Below are 17,832 nucleotides of genomic sequence, written 5' to 3' on the forward strand. Positions count from 1 at the left end.
AGTGGGTGGGGTCTAGGGAAATTACACCAGTACTACTAACAGGACAGTATCTTTACCATTCTAAGCCTGAAGGGGATGGAAGGGAAGAGTCATGAGAAACAGAAGGATAGAGTCCTGTGGAGGGAGCCACCTGACTGAAATCACAACCTTTGGTAGAAAGAATCAACCAGCCAGTGGAGACTCCCTCAGGGAGATGGTAAGGAAATAAACACCTGCAGTCTCTCTCCTCCTTTCCTTCAGCTCTTGCTGGGACTCACAATGGCAACCCAAACCAGCAGCCAGAGGCCAAGATGGCTCACTGAAGTAGCACATACTTCCAAAGCTTCTGGGGCACAGGGGAGCATAAAGAACAGCAGATGGGGGATTGGAGAGGCAAGCAGAAAATATCTAGGATCAGCACTGTGGTTGCTGTTCATATTTTATGTTTAATCATCGACCCAAGCTGCTTTATCACTAAATAGTTTCCCCCCCACCCCCTGCTAAAGGGCTCTGTACCTAGAAATATTCTTTCATTTCACATAGCAGAGAAACTTCTTTTTCACTAATTCCTTATGTACCCCAGTCACCCTTCCAGTGAAAGTTTCCAGGCCACCCTACCTAAAATTGTAAACCCTCAATAAGTTTTATTCCCTTCTATTCTATTCACTTCTGCATCCCTGGTGCTTAGGATAGGCCTGGCACAAAGAGGTTTCCCAAATGTTTTAGTAATTAATTAGTAATTAATTGCTTACTAGCTGTGTGAACTTGGAAAAGCTACTTAATTAAGCTTTCTGTGCATTAATTTTCTCATCTTAAAAGTAGGAATAATTAATAACTACCCCATAGGTTGGTGATGAGGATTAAATGAATTAAAATGTGGTAAGTGATTAGAACAGGGCCTGACAAATCAAAAACACATGAATGTTAACAACTGTTTTACTGAAAACCCTTGAATTCTAATTTTTTATTTATGTTTTAGGATAAAGTACTAGTAGTTAATTTGTCTCAAAGAATACGAAAACTTAAGTTGTACCAACTCTAATCTTTTTCTTCCTGATAGTTTAGTTGTATCTAACTTTAAAATACATATATAAGGTACTCACAGCACCATAAACCAATTTGATTTATGCATTTTAGCATGTGCGTACAAATTTGTAAATTTTTTTTTGCCAAGGTTGAAACTAATAAATAAAGCACACAGTAAAAACATCTGTCTTTCTCTTTCTTTGCAGGCATACTGAAAGCAGAAATTTGTCAAGTAGAATCAGTATATAGCAATTATAATTGTTTAAGCAAATTTCATTTTTGATAACATTCTCTTCCACTATTTAAAAGCAAGTGATGATGACCATACTGTTATATGTTTTCCTTTATTTATTTTTGCTTAGAATTAAACTTTCTTTATACTAAATAAAAACCTCACAAAATTTGGGATGCAATTTAAAAAATAGTTTTACAGAAATTATCTAATTTTCTCAGCAAAAAAAAAAAAAAAAAAAAAAAAAAAAATGTAGCATTAGCCAAACTTAATACAGGCTAACATTCAAGAAAATGTTTTAACCACCCAAGGACTCTTAAGAAATTTAATATGGAGACTATGCTTATTTTAATGCTGAGGTCTTATCTTTTTGTCTTCTGTATGAACAACTTACAGATAATTAACATACATGAACTAAGAAAAGCACAAATAAATTATCTATTTTTCAATTGTTCAATAATTTTTCCTGTTGAATTACATATATCTATAAAAGCTGACTTGTTATCCTGAACTATTAATAATAAAATGCATTCTTTAATTAAATGAGTTATTTGATTATTATCAGCCAAGGAAAACAAAACAGCTATTAAGCTAGAATTACTATTTTATAAAGCACTATTGTTCTTAGAAGTATTCATGTGAATATATACACTTCAATGGAGTGAATCTTCTTGTAGAAAGATGAATTGACCAAAAATTTTACAGTAACATTATTTCTGATATTCATTCAAAAAAATTCATTTGAAATAGCTGCAGATTTACAAAATTTCTGAAGACAGAATAGTTATCATTTCTTAAATCCAGGAACCCATCAATGTTCATTCTTTTGACTATGAGAAATTTACAACTACTTAACATCTTTTTGTGGGTTTCTTTTCCTGTCCTTTCTTTTTATTCTTTTTTAATCTCTTTTTTTAGTAGACATAATTACAACTAATAAACTGACAAAATTATTATTATAATAACGTTTTTAAGAACTTTCTCTCATAGCCTATTTTTATTTCTCCTAATCCTACAACTCTTTCTCAAATTTATTGTCACTCTAGAAACATTAAGGACCATTAATTGAATCAGGACATTCATGATACTCCTAAAGCACTTTGAACCCTTATGTAGGGTTTCTATCAATTGTATCCAATTTAATGCTGCCTTAAGATGACTCTTCCTGCATGCAAACATTCATCCATTTAAAGCACTGCTCTAGGTATGGGAGGGATATCTGCAATGAATATGATAGACATCTTACCTCCTATGCTCACCTACATGCCTTATTCCTTCCTTGCTGGCTCAATGAAAATGATCATAATCACCATTTATTGAGCACTTATTAGGTAAATTCACTGTTGTGATGTGCGCTTAACAGAATTATCTATTTAATTCTCACAAGCTAACCTGGTTAGGAGATAGTTCAGTGCACTCCAGTTCATCTCCTGGCTCTGCCATTTACTAGCTGTGTTCCTTGGGCAAGTAATCTCACCTTCCTGGACCTCCATTCTTTATCCATAAAATTGAAATAATAATAGTTATCTTCTGTTTCTAAATCAGGGAGAATCATACCTACCACAGGGATTCTTGTGAATATTAAATTAGTTGTGTAAATAAAGTGCTTAGACTAGTTCCTGGCTCGGTAAACATGAGCCATTATTATAGGTGTTGTTTTATCAATTAAAATACTGATACATTTTAGTAACCAAGCAACCAAGAGCATTGGGCGAGGATCTCTAAACCCAGGTCTCACTCCATGAATGTCCAAGTGAGGTGTTAACTGTACCAACTACCAATTTACAACAGATTTTGCCCTTCCAGAAAAATAAAAACATAAAAAGAAAAAAATATTGCTCTCTGAATGAAGCTAAAGAAGCTCTCTAAACAGTCAAGTTTGCTTGAATATAATAGTGAAGGGAAATATTAAAGATTTTCAAATACTTATTGAAAGAAAAAGAGGGAAGAAAAATGACAGAGTATTTAGAGTTATAGCAGATATGCACAATATGGTAGCAGGAAATTCCTCTTATTTGCTATTTAATCATCCTTTGTAACATACGTATTATTAGACACGTATCACAACATGCAAAAGGAAAAGAGAAAAAAACTTGTTGGGATTGAACATCAGGCACAAGTAATTCAAACTAGACTAAAAAAGCATCGTCAAAGCATAACTCTTGCATTTTTTTTGCCAGTCCTGGCTGTCTTGAGCCAGTATTTTCACATTTAAAGAATATTAATCAGTCACATTTAAAATTGATTTATGAGATTTCTTATTTCTTACCAGTTTGTAGATCACAGTAGATGTGAGTAATTATGCTCAGTTTTAAAAGGTGAAAAGTGATTTCACTTCAAGTCATATTTTCCACATTACTTCTGTAGAAAAATAATTTATGGAACTCTGAATGTCAGCCACCACTGTATTATACTACAATGCCCCTATATTAAATTAAAGCATTCATTCTCAACAAAAGGTTTTTTTCTAACGGTTTGAAGATCATAATCTGTGTATTTCCAGAGCATGTACTAATAAACTGCTTAATATTACATATATTTAGAAAACAGTATTTCATGGAAGAAGAACAAAATATAGATTATTTTGTTCTCTTCATTGATAAGTATTAACAGTGGGAATGGATGACAGGGTAAGTATTATCTCCAGTTGATAAGATGGTAGAAAAGATAGCTAGAGCATATGAGTGATATAATCAAGAAGCAAATATAAGTCAGTCAAACACATGAGGACATTATTTGGAGACTTTTTGCTTGCATATGTTCACATAACATTTCAGCTGGGTAATGCAAGACTTTAACTTATGCATATCTCTGGAATAGAGGAATCTCTCAAAGAATGAAGAGAGACATTATTCAAAAGTGTACAGTGGAAAATTAGTCCTCACAATGGGCTTCCTTTACAGAAAACCACTGGGTTGGCAGTATGTATTCTATCATGCATGGTTTTCTAGGGTTTGAGTCAGCTGGTCCAAACAGGAATAACAATTACAACACTGTGCAACAGTAATTGCTTGCTGTAGCAATATTGAAGCAAAGTCGTGTGTCTCCCTCCCACCCCAAGAAAAAAATTTTAACAAAAGAATGTGACTATGACATCTTTGACTACCATATCAATGTTCATGAACAATGTTTCAGCATAGATTATGAAAGGCAGTCACATAAAGAGCAACTTAACAATGTAAGAACTTCTAACAGATGTGTCCATGACATTTGGATAAAGAAAAAAGAGAATAAAGCACACTTGAAAAGAATTTTACTCCAGTCAAGATTCTATTTTTGGAGTAAATGAAGGAGTAAAGATTTTAATCAATATAATAATAAATGTTGAATATGAAATGAATAAAAGTATCCTCTATACATATAAAAGTAAATTTTGGATGAAGAGCACAGGTGGGAGATCTAATCAATAAAAAAGAGAAACCTTTTTATTCTACTGAGGAGATAATGGGTTTATTCTGTGTATATAATATCTAAAGTATTCAATCCTTAGGACAAAATCGATTATGTAAATCATTTGGCAGCATCTTCTAAAACCAATATAGGCATGACTCATGACCCAGCAACTCCACTCATACAATGTTCATATAAAATGTGTACAAGAATATTTGTAGCACTATTTGCAGTAGAAAAAATACAGGAAACAACCCAAACCTCAATTCAAGAACAGAATGGATAAACAGTGGTATATCCACACAATGATGTCCTAAAATATAATAACAACAAATGAGCTTTTCTTTTCACCACTAGACGAATTAATCTTACATATATGCTGCATGATTTTATGATCCTATTTATATAAAGTTGAAAACAGGCAAAGTTAATCTGCATTGTTAGGATCTGAATATTGATTGCTCTTTTGTGAAGTGCCGTGATGATATTAGGGGGTTTCTGGAGAGCTGAGAACATTCTGCTCCTCCATCTGCATATAGGTTATACAAGTGTGTTTGCTTTGTGAAGGTTCATCAGGTTCTTTATCCAGCATTTGTCCACTTTTCTGTTTGTACATCATATTTTCACTACTTTAAGTCATATAAAGCAGACTCTGGATTCCAGCCCGACTCCATGTCTTACTAGCTGCAAAGCCCTCAGTAAATTAAATAGCCTTTCTTAGCCTTAACTTTCCAATTTGCAAACAAAGATAATTATAGCACCTACCTCAAAGAGTTGTAATTACATAAGCCAATGGGCGTGGCACAACATCAGCATTCAATAAATATGAGTTATTATTATTAGTTAGTGCAAGTCATGAGACAGAATAAGTTTCACTGGTGATCTGTAAAATGAAACAACCTGAAAGCTAGAGTAGAAAGGTCACCAGAGGGAAGGCTCATGGCAAATCACATAAGGAAGAAGACCATTTCAAAGCAAAGGCCATTAACAATGTCAAGTGTTGAAGAGGTGGCAATGAAGTTCAGAGAAAAAGATCTGGCAGTGTAGAAGCCACTGGTGAGCTTTGCTGAGCAGATCAATTTGAGTTAGCGGCAGAAGTCAAGCTGTAGCAAGTTAAGGTGTGAATGAGAAATGAGGAAATCAAGATATTTTTCAAGAGATTGATAATGCAGAAGAAAAGCAGATTGACAAAGCAAGGTCCACAAGGAGGTGAAGGAAAAGAAAACCAAAACGCAAGACAGAGTTGTCTTGAGAAGGGAGAAGAACATGTCTTCTTGTGTGCCTGGAAGAAAAGAAGAGAGGATGAGTGCAGATGCTGAGCCATCAGTAGGCAGGTAGAAAGGATTTTGCAGGGCCCTCTATTTGAAGCGGAGTTTCGCTCTTGTTACCCACGCTAGAGTGCAACAGCACAATCTCGGCTCACCGCAACCTCCACCTCCTTGGTTCAGGCAATTCTCCTGCCTCAGGCTCCTGAGTAGCTGGGATTACAGGCACGCGCCACCATGCCCAGCTAATTTTTTGTATTTTTAGTAGAGATGGGGTTTCATCATGTTGACCAGGATGGTCTCGATCTCTTGACCTCGTGATCCACCCACCTCGGCCTCCCAAAGTGCTAGGATTACAAGCGTGAGCCACCGCGCCTGGCCCTTGCAGGGCACTCTTGAAAGACGGTTTCAGTTTTCTCACGGAAGAAAAAGGCAGCATCATCTACTAAAAGTGAAGACAGACTTGGCAGGATAGAGGGCATAATGAGATTTTTATAAAATAGAAAAATACTGAGGGAACGGGAGAGACCCTAACCAGAAAACAAAACATATTGCCAATGTCTGCCCTCCATGTTCCTTGCAGCATTGTTCATAATGGCCAAGATACGGAATCAATCTAGGATGAATCAATCAATGGATGAATGAATACAGAAAATGTGGTATGTGTACACAATACAATTCAGCTTTAAAAAAGAAGGAAATCCTGCATTTTCAACAGCATGGATGAACCTGAAGGATATTATGATAAGTGAAATAAACCAGGCACAAGAGATACAAATGCCACATGATCTCCCTTATATGTGGAATCTAAGAAAATTGAACTTACAGAAGTAGAGAAGCAGAGTGGAATGGTGGTTGCCAGTGGCTGGGAAAGGTAAGGTGATTGGGGAGATGCCAGTCAAAGAATAAAACTTCAGATGGGAGGAATACACTCAAGAAAAATATTGTACAATATGGTGACTACAGTTAAATAACAATGTATTATATTCTTAAAAATTGCTGGGAGTAGATTTTAAGTGTTCCCACTACAAAACAAAATAAGGTAATGCATATGCTAATTAGCTTAATTAACCATTAGCATCAGCATACAAATTTTAAAACATCTTGCTCACGATATACACAATTTTTCTCTGTCAATTAAAAATAGGTATGTAAATAAATAAATATTGTCAAGCATTTTTGAGGTCCCAACTGTGCTGTGAACCGTGACTGTGTCATAGTACCAACCTACAAGCTTATGTGATCTCCAGCAGAACTTTGCATCTCTGAACTATTCTATTTGGGGTGGAGCAGGGGACAGAGTCTCGCTCTGTCGCCCAGGCTGGAGAACAGTGGTGCGATCGCGACTGACTGCAACCTCCACCTTCCAGGATCAAGCAATTCTCTGCTTCAGCCTCCAGAGTAACTGGGACTACAGGTGCCAGCTACCACACCTGGCTAATTTTTGTATTTTTAGTAGAGACGGGGTTTCACCATATTGGCCAGGCTGGTCTTGAACTCCTGACATTGTGATCCACCCACCTCAGCCTCCCAAAGTGCTGGGATTACAGCACTTTGTAATTTGGGCTGAGCCACCATGCCAGGCCTGAGATATTCTTGAATATATAAATATATAGCCTGAGCTACTTTTTATAAGTATTTTTAAGATCCCAGGTGTCAAGATCAGACAGACAGTTAAACTGATCTGGGATACGTTTTTTGCACCTTTGGTGCAAAGAAAGGATTCATAACTTCCTATGACAGAAACCCAACTTAATCCAGCTTAAACACACAAGAAAATTGATTGGGCTACATAATAGGAAATTTCCATATGTAGCTGATTCCAAAAAGTTAACTTTTGTCATTGGCAATCTGTCTTCATTTCTTGACTCAGCTTTCTTCTCTATTGGCTTCTTTTTCAGGCAAGTCCTTCCTTATCTGTGGCAAAGGAGTACACTTGAATCTTAATCCATTGTTACAATAGCTATTCCTCGCCCCACCCCTCCACCCCCAAAAAGCAGAACACATCTTTCTCACTATCTTCAGTACAAGAATGACTCCGATGATGCCTTCTCAGATCACAGACTCTTCGCTAAGCCATTGTGCCCAGAAAATAGAGTACTCTGATTGGCCACTCCTGGGATGGTAGGTGGGGTCAGTCTCACTGAAACCGCAGGGAAGGACTAACAGTGTAGAAGGGGTTCTGTCCAAAGGGAAGAGATGCAGAGCTGGTAAAACGTATAAAAAAGAAAAGCTCAAAAGCTTATCATTTGTCCTCATTCATCTTACTTTTCAATAGCTCCTTTGCATTCATTCAGATTAAACATTCTCATTTAATACTCAGACCTGACCTTATACTTTTTATATTTTTTAATACCCAAACTTAACCTTATACTGTTCACTTTCTTATCTACATATCCCCATCATTTCATTTCTGGTTTCATATCCTCTTTTCATTTAAACTGATATCATTATTAGTCCTCATCTTTCTCAGATAATTTAGTGATCAAGATTGTTTCAATACTTAAAAAGCAAAGCTGTTTTAAGATTTCAATAAATTCAATTGTATTAATGTATTAATCATTCTCAAAATGGTGGTGAAGAGGGCATCTAACTTCATTTTCAAAATATCTCAAATGTAAGATATAACATAAAGTAAAATATGCAGCTATCCTGAATTCAGTTTATTATTCCATACATGTTTTAGCAAATATATATTGGCAATCTAAATGGAACTGACATTGATCTTAGGGGTTAATACACATCGGACCTTGGTACCTTCTGCTTAGAACTCTTTAATGTTTTCTGTTGTTCTGAAGGAAAAGACCAAACACCTTAACATGACACACAGAGCCCAGCCTGGTACCCCCTTTCTTGTCATACCCTCCCATGAGCCCTCTCCACTGCAGCCTTGCTGGCCTTCCTTCAATTCTCCCTACATGCCAGACAACCTCTCTTCACAGAGATAGCACATAGGCTCTCATCTTTGCCAGGTAATTATTTTTTCCCTATCCTGCTCAAAGTTCCCATTTTAAGAGAAGCCCTCCCTCACCTGTTTCATCACATCAACCTACCCATTAGATTGATTTTTTTATCTTCAAATCACTGCACTAAGTAATTATCCTTGATATGCCTTGCCACTGCTGTGGCTTTACAGTTGTTTGTGTCATTACTTAATTATAGCCTGTCATACTCACTGCATTATAAATGCCAAGACAAGGACTGTGTCTAAGTTTTGCTCACTGTTGTAGCCCTAATACCCAGCACATTGCCTTGCACATTGTGGGTGCCCAATAAAATGATTATTACAGTGAACAAATCGATTTATTCTTGACATAAAAAAGAAACTATTTTTGGTGGCTCCCTTAGCTTCCCAAGAAACAAAAATATAAGAGAAACTACAAGGATATTTTTAGTGAAAGTTGAATTCAGGATTTCACTTTGAGAATAAGAAAAATTATAACTATATACTTATTAACATTTATTTTCTAAACACTGGTTGTTTGTACGTTTGACTAGATTTTTTCCCAAACCATTTTTTTGGGAGACAACATGCTAAGTGATGTTTATCTTCTATCTACTTATACTAGAGAGCTATTCACAACACAAAAATAAAAAATTCATGCATAATGAAAATTCTAGACCTTGGCCACTGCTTAGCACTGCTTAATTGTATGCAGTGCTAAGCAGTGATAGCAGATGCTGTATGTATCTTGGCATCAATATTATTGTTTATGTATTACTGATTCTCCATGAAAAACATCTCTTCACTTTGTATCCCGGGACTCATTATCTCTCCAAGGACAGATGGAGATTTATATATAAAAATTGGTAATGACCCTTTTTGCAAAATTAAAGATGTTGGCCAACTCTTTCTTTGGCAGCTGTCCAATTTGCTTAATTGCATATGCCTTTCTAAATTTCCCCTGAAGCTCCAGTTGAATAAGGTGTTCCTTTGCATTTGCATGTTGAAAGGCTTAATTGTGCTGCATTAAACAGCTGCCCCCAGCTGCAGCCTCAGATCTGACTGGTATTGGTGAACTTCCTGCGTGTTGGCAAATCACTTTGAGAATTTTCCAATCAAAGCAAAGCGATTAGTATTCATGAGCTTATATGAACAAAGTGTTTAGATTTTGTGCAACATCAGTTAGCTGTAGTGAACATTCCTAAGGTAACTTTCCTGCAACTCTACTCAGTTAGAGTTAACAGCACATTTGATAGGGCTTGCCTACTAAGAATTTTGCTTATAATGGCATTACACATAATAATCAGAGAAGCACAGTGTGAGTAGGTTTTATTTCTCTTAGATCTACCAAAGATTCAAATGGAATGTTAGTTAATCTCTAATGTAAATAAACGAGAGGGCTGAAGTGGAGAAGAGTCTCTTGTTCTCCAAGGTCTGTTATGCCAATAGGCACCTTCTGAGAAAGCAACTAGAAGAAGATTGGCTGAGGTTAGTACATGGAATCAGACTACCCAGACTTCAACCAATCTCTTCCCCAGAGCCTTTTAAGTAGCCTAGAAAAAAAGTTTAGCACCAAGAACTGCATATTGGCTGGTGGCTAACAACCTTATCAGTTATCTGGTTAGGAGATTTTCATTCATTCAACAAACATGTACTGTATTAAGGGCCTACTCTCGGTAAAGCAATGTGCCAAGTTCTGAAACATTGTAAAGGGACAGTAGTGTCCTGTATTCTTAGAGATTACAAGTTGGGAAGTCAAAAATTAGTCAAATAATCACATAAATGAGAATACATTTACATTCTAACCTATGTGCTATGAAGAAATAAAACAGAATGCTATAAGAGCCTCACCAAATATGAGAGACTTAAGAAAGCTTACCTGAACAAACGAGGCTTGAGCTGAGAACTGGAGGAGAAGTAATAGCTAACAAGCTGAAGAATGAAGGAAGAATATGTCTAGTAGAGAAAACAGTGCTATGAGACTCTGTGAGTCTATTAGGAAAACTGAGAAAAAAAAAATCAATGTCACTGGATGTAGGAATTGAGGAAAAAAGTAGAGTAGAGTAAAGGTAGGGGGAGACATAGGTAGAAGCCAAACCATAGGAGCCCCTGAAGGCTGTTTTCATAATTTTGGCTTCTATCTAAAACAGCAATGAGAAGTCCCTGAAGTGATAGGAGTGGGGCATAGAGAGGAATTAATACACTCAAACTTGCATTTGAAAATATTGCTGGCTTCAATATAATAAATGGATGAAAGGAGGAGTGGATATAGGAAAATCAAATAGAATGACTTTGCAGGAGCCTACTATAGGTAGAAGAGTAACAGCAGAGAAGGAGAGAAGTGAATGGATTCACAGATATTTAGGATATAAATCTGACAAGATTTATTGATAGATGGGGTTTAGGCAAGTTAAACTTGAGATCTTTTTGAGACACCTAAGTAAAAATATTCAATAGGCAGTTGAGTGTTAGGGTAAGGAACTCAGAGGTCTGGTCTGAAGGTATAAATTTGGGAATCATTAGCCAATTGCTGAAAATTAAGGCATGGATATCAAAAATACTATCTAGAAGACAGAATATGTAATAAATACAGAAATACACCACTTATATCTCCCTCCAACAAAGGATTTGATGCCCAAATTGACAGAGAATTTGATGCCCAGATTGACAGAGAAAATCAGCAGACATCCTCCATTTCTTAGCTCTTTCAGGATATACCTTAGCTGGGAAAAGCTCCACACAGGACCTCATTTCTTTTCTGGGGACAACCACATATAATGAATGAGTATGGCAGGTATATGAAGGGCTGGCCACTTCACTCAAATGTGAGATGAACTCATGAACCAGAATGTCCCATTAATGGCCAAAATTTTGCTAGGCCTGCATCAAATTGCAACTCCTTTCTCATCTCTATGTCTTCCTTCCATAGGTATTGATTCATAACAACCATCTTGCACTCTAAGTTCTATCCTAACGACATTTTACCTAGAGAAGTTAACCTTACAACAGAGCATAAAATGGAAAGAAGCAGTAGCTTACAGCCACCTGCAAAGTAAAAGAGAATAAAATGCTAGAAAGTAAGAAGGAAAACCTGGATAGCATGGTGTATTGAAGCCAAAATAAACACATCTCAACAAAACAAAGAGTGCTGGGAGATTAGAAGAAAAATACTGGAAAATGTCCATTGGACTTAAATCATGGAGGTCATTGGTGACCTTAGCCAAAGTTGTTTTGGTGCAGTGCCAGGAACAACTGCCAAATTAAGGAGGATTGAAGAGGGAGTTTGAGGTGAGAAAATAGACTCACCAAACAATGAGACCTCTTTAAAAAAATTTATATTGAAAGAAATGGGAAAGATAGGAGTTGAAAGATAGATGCACAGAAAGAAGTTGGAAAACAAGGAAGGTCGTTTTTAAGATGGAAGAGGCATGAGAAGGTTTCAATGCAATTGGAAATAATCCAGTTGAGAAGGGTATGTTGAATAAATAGAATGGAGGCAGGGTGGGAGAAGAAATTGACAGTGTAAGGTTGATAATGTAGTGAGAAGGCATGAGCAGACAGTTTCTAAAATACAGGTGAAAGGAGTGGGCCTAAATGAGAAGGATACTCCCTAGACTAAAATAGGAAGAAAAGAGAATAACATGAGTCCAGATGGAATGGTATGGATTTGCTAACAGGAAGCTGAGGGAGTTCCCATCTGATGCCTTCTATTTTCTTCGGGAAGTAGGAGGTGAAGTCATCTGCTGAAAATGAGGAGAAGTTAAGAATATTGGAGGTTTGAATAGAATGTAGAATGTTTAAAACAATTCTTGTAGACAGAAGAAGAGAATTTACCAGGGACACATGGAAGAACTGGCAGGCTGAACAGGCCCCATGAATCGGCACCAATCTGCCTGTATCTGCACCACTGTAGGGAGACTTTATGTGGCAGTGCAAGGCTATTCAAGTGTAGGCATAGAGAAGGCATACAGAGGCATTCATCCAGGTTTGGACATTTGTCAGATAAAGTTAAAAAAAAAAATGTAAGGCAACAGAACTGGAGAGTTGAGAATATTGGTGAGAATGTTATGCAAATAATGGACTGTGGGATCTAAACAAATAATAATAATGAAAAGATCAATGGGGATAAAAAGATGAAAACTGATGGACTTGAGGAAAATAAAGAGGCCAGCATATAAGAGCAATACTTTTCAAGATTTGGGGATCATGTCAATATGCAGAATATGATTCAGGTCTGGAGGTGGCAGCTGAGATTCCACATTTTTAACAATTTCCAAGGTAATCCTAATAGTCATTAGAACTTCAATATGATCAAAAGTAGTTTTGAATTTGAGAGAGAGAGAGAGATCCAAAGCTGCTATTACCTCACTAAAGTGGTAGCAACTGAACTCAGAGCAACGATGATTAAGATTCCATGAAGGACACTCTATAGTTACTAACAAGCCTCCTCTGATGCTGCTCCTCTCCTCACTTCTTTGCAAAATACATCCATATACAAAGTTACCTGAGTGACTCTCTGTCTTGCTTCCCTAAACAAATCTAAATAAAGGTAAGGCCTTGCTGGTCCTGGTCAGCTGGACTGTGGTTCAGTAACAGCGATAGCAATAATTTACCCCATCACTAGGGACTGAGAAAAGGCTAGACTCGTTTTTAAAAATAACTCAATTGAAATTAGAATTTCAAGATGAACTTCCAACACATCTCAGGAGCCCCAACTGGTAGGGTAGGCCAATCTGCAAGGTAGTTTTTTTAAAATGAGCATTTTGAGTGTTAGGTATATGTGAAGAGTAAGGAGGAGAAATGTAAAATGTTGGAACTTCTGGAAAGAAAGACCCTGCTCTGACTTAACAAAAACTCAAGTCTAGATGGTTCAGAAGGAATTATCCCACCTCTGAGTAAGATGATATGGATGGGCCCACAAAAGTTCATTTTTCTGTTACTTACTATAAACCAAATCTTCTCAGGAAATTGTAACTTGACTTGCAATTCCTAAGTAAGCAGCTAAAGACTTTTTCTTTTGAAAAGAGATCAAATGCTGAGTGAAAAAAACCATTGGTCTTATTATTTAAGCAACAACAAAATAATAAATGAAAACAATGTTTGCAACTCAAGGTGAGTTGATTCAACTCAAACTTAGAAGAAAAAACAAGGTTATATTAAACCAAGATAATAACATCTAATTTTACTGTTAAACTTTAATTGTGCCTGATGTTTGATACTCTTTCAATCTTGTCCCATATAATGACTTTTTCTTGGAAATATAGTAACTAAATAATAGTAGATACTTGTTTTGAAGAAAGAGTCCTAACTTTTATGGGAGAGAAATAACAATTGAATAGAAAAACAGGCTATAACCACACCTTCAAAAATGAAACTTTCTGGATCATCAATAAGCCCCCTTACCTAGGCACAGTAAGTATACATAATTAGTAAGTCATAGTGTAGTAAGTTTTCTGGCAAAGTGTTCCGGAAGCAGCATTGTATAAATGGCCCTTTCAACCCTAAAATCTTTAATGAAGTGACAAACGGCACAAATATAGGAGGATTTACTTGCTAATCAATAATAGTTTCATTGTGTTAATCTGAATAAATAAGAAATATAGTTGCTTCTGGCACAGCGACCCACTAGCAAGGCAAACAGAGAGAGCAATAGGTTTTCCTGATGCTCCACAAGTCACACGAAGTATGCAAATCTCTATTCCTTGCATAGTCTTGCAAAGCCTGTACTTTTTTGGATGGAAGTCACTATTCAATATAAATCAGACATTTAGACTTCAAGGAGTGTAGGAATTCCTTAAACTGACCACAGGTTGTTCTGGGAAGAGTATCTGTGGTGGACAAGCAAAAGGAGATGATTACCCAGATTCTTGTATGAGTAAAAAAATCTGATTCTCTTAACTAGACAGTTCAGTTTCAGAAGAAAAGCTTGTCGGTATCAAATGAGTTAGTTCTTTCTTGATAAATTAGAGCAATCTTACCTTGACAGAAGAGTAGACACATTATATTCTCAGTTATGTATTACTCATTGTGTAATGGTATCATGGATTCCAGGGCATTCCCTGATAGAAAGTTTTATATTTTTTTATTTTATATTTTTAATTTCAGTATTTTCACATGGGAAAAAATCCTTAGGGCTTGTTCACCTAAAAGGGAAAAGTTGCAGTTTGGTAGGTTTGGAAGCTTTGTGACCATGGAGCTAGAATTAAAAACTTGCACTAAGGAGAGAAAGTCTATAAAATATGCTTTCTTTCTTTCTTTCTCTCTCTCTCTCTCTCCACCACCCCCCCATATACTATATAAAGTAAGGACTCTGTTTTTGGTTTTGGTGTTTTTATTTTCTAACCTCTTAATAAATTACCTGATGCTTTAGCTCAGATGGTTCTCAAAATAGGGATCACAAATTAAAATACCTACAAAAGTTAGGCAGATAAAGCAAAAGAGTGAAGTCATTTCTGTCAAGTTTAACAAAATGTGCTGCGGGGAGGACTTGGCAGCTTGTAGAGCACATGACCCATTGAAGGGTCTTAGCCTGTACTCACCTCCGGTCAGTTGTCAAATACAGAAATGCAGGCCTAGTGTTGCCAGATATACAAAATTTCAAGATAAACCATAAATCTGAATTTTTATGTACTGTCTCCTGGATTTTAAATTTGGCAACATTTCAAACATTGTTTGGAAATGTGTTGGGACTTCTAATCAAGATGGTTTAGTGAGTTCGTAAATTACCACACCTTCTCTGTTCTAAACATTCAACCATGATTGGAAATATATAAAAAGATAAAAGCGTTATGACATTAGCTGGGTACAAAATCAAGATAAACATCTCCATGGACCAGAAACAGAACAGAAAGCCAACGCAGTGAGCAAGGCTCAGAGAGATGACTGGCCAGAACTGGGCACTCTGCCTGAAGCTGCAGCTGGGTTGGGACTTCCAAAAACACGTAGGCAGTTTAAAAAACAATTCGCTTGCTGTTAGGAACTGTGGCTTGCTGGTACTCATTGGACCTGAGAAAGTGGGAGAAAAAAGACACTGTTTTGAAACCAGGAACCACGATTCCCAAATATAGATCAGGAACCCAGAACAACTAGATTTTGTAGATATTGCTTACCAAATTTGTAGGATAATACCTTAACAATAACTTTTCATTCATCTACTCAATCAGGTATTCAACAACTATTTCTTGAGCAGCTACTAAATGTGGGCAGTGTTCTACGTGCTGAAGAAAAGTGAGTGAACAAAACAAAGTCCTTATCCTATTGAGTTCGCACTCTAGTTGAGGGAAAGGGGCCAGTGTGGGAAACAGATCACAAATAAACAAGTGAATATATATTATGTCCAAGGGTAGAACTGCTAGGAAGAGAAAATAAACTAAGGTAAAGACAGAAGAAAAGCAGCAAAGAGGGAAGGAAGGATATTATTTTATGAAGAGAGCTAGAGAAGATCTAGTGAGAATGTGAGCCAGTTACAATGACATGGGGGACAAGTGTCTCAGGCTTTAAGGCAGATACATGCAGGGTAGGCTCAAGGAATAGCAAGGAGATTGGTGTAATAAGAAAGGAGTGAGCAAGAACAGTGGTAGGAGCAAAAGTTAGAATTGGAGCAGAAGGCCAGATCACATGACCTTCAAGGCCATTTCCGTGTTTGTGACTTTTTATTCCCAGTGAGATAAGAGGCCTCTGTGGGGGTTAGAGGCAAAGAGAAACATAATGTAACTTATGTATTAAATAGATCACTAGGATAGCCTTGATGAGAAAATACTGGAATGAAGGGTAAGGAGTATGGTAAGGAGTAAGAGGCAAGGAGACAAATTATTACAAGAACCCTAAAAATATGTATAAATTTTGTTTATCAATTAAAAATCAGCCTATCAATAATCATTAAAAAAGAGAGATGGAGTCTTAATAGGTTGCCCATGCTGAAAATATTCAAGCTCAGTCATAGCACACTACAGCTTCAAACTCCTAGGCTCTAGCAATTCTCCACCTCAGCTTCCCAAGTAGCTGGGACTACAGGCAAGTGCTACCACACTTGGCTGCAACTCCAGACTCTTTGGCCTGTGCAGCTGGAAGACTGATATTGCCATTTTCTGAGATTGGAAAGTATGAAGAAGGGTAAGGTTTGAGGTTGGAAGTTGGATAAGAATCTGAGTTGAAGGTGTGGACTTGTGAAGTTTGTGGTATATAGAATATATCTAAGTGAAAATTCCAGTAGGAATCTCAAGGGAGAGATCCAGGCTATGGGATAAAATGTAGGAGTCATCAGTAGAATAATGGAATTTAAATATATGAGACTAAATGAGATCAGAAAGGGAGAGCATGTATATTTATGAGTAAGTACAAGTAGCACACTCTAATCATGCAATTTGAGAAGACTTTAACAAAGGGTCTATTTAAATAGTGTGGCAGAATTTAAGATAAAGAATAAAGAATGATGTTGCTAGGCATGGTGGCTCACACCTGTAATCCCAGCACTTTGGGAGGCCAAGGTGGGCAGATCACCTGAGGTTGAGAGTTCAAGACCAGCCTGACCAACACAGAGAAACCCCATCTCTACTAAAAATACAAAGCCAGGTGTGGTGGCACATGCAGGTAATCCCAGCTACTCAGGAGGCTGATGCAGGAGAATCACTTGAACACTGGAGGTGGAGCTTGTGGTGGGCGGAGATCGCACCATTGCATTCCACCCTGGGCAACAAGAGCGAAATTCCAACTCAAAAAAAGAATGAATAAAGGATGATGTATTATCCCAATAGTAGGAAGCCTAATGGGTCCACCGGAAGGAGGAATTACTGGAAACCGAAGAGGTGGCTGGATAGAAATGCTCCCCTTGACAAGAGCTGTAACCTTTAGTCAAGGGAGGCAACCCAGAAATAAGGAGGCCAGAGGAAGCGACACTCTACCCCACTCACCTCCCAACCTCCAACCAAAAGTCAAGGGCAAAGAAGCTGTTGATATTGTGTGCTCAAATCCCTTCTTAGAACACAAACCAAAGAAGA

The 17,832-nt window shown here is 37.1% G+C and overlaps 1 protein-coding gene across 3 annotated transcripts in view; it reads right to left on the bottom strand.

Moving 5' to 3' along the window:
- Window positions 1-17,832, bottom strand: part of OTOGL (otogelin like) — a 346,243-nt gene that overhangs the window by 309,441 nt on the left and 18,970 nt on the right. The gene's annotated exons all lie outside the window — the stretch shown is intronic.

This window comes from Saimiri boliviensis, chromosome 7, assembly GCF_048565385.1.
Source record: "Saimiri boliviensis isolate mSaiBol1 chromosome 7, mSaiBol1.pri, whole genome shotgun sequence".
In the NCBI taxonomy this organism is placed as follows: domain Eukaryota; kingdom Metazoa; phylum Chordata; class Mammalia; order Primates; family Cebidae; genus Saimiri; species Saimiri boliviensis.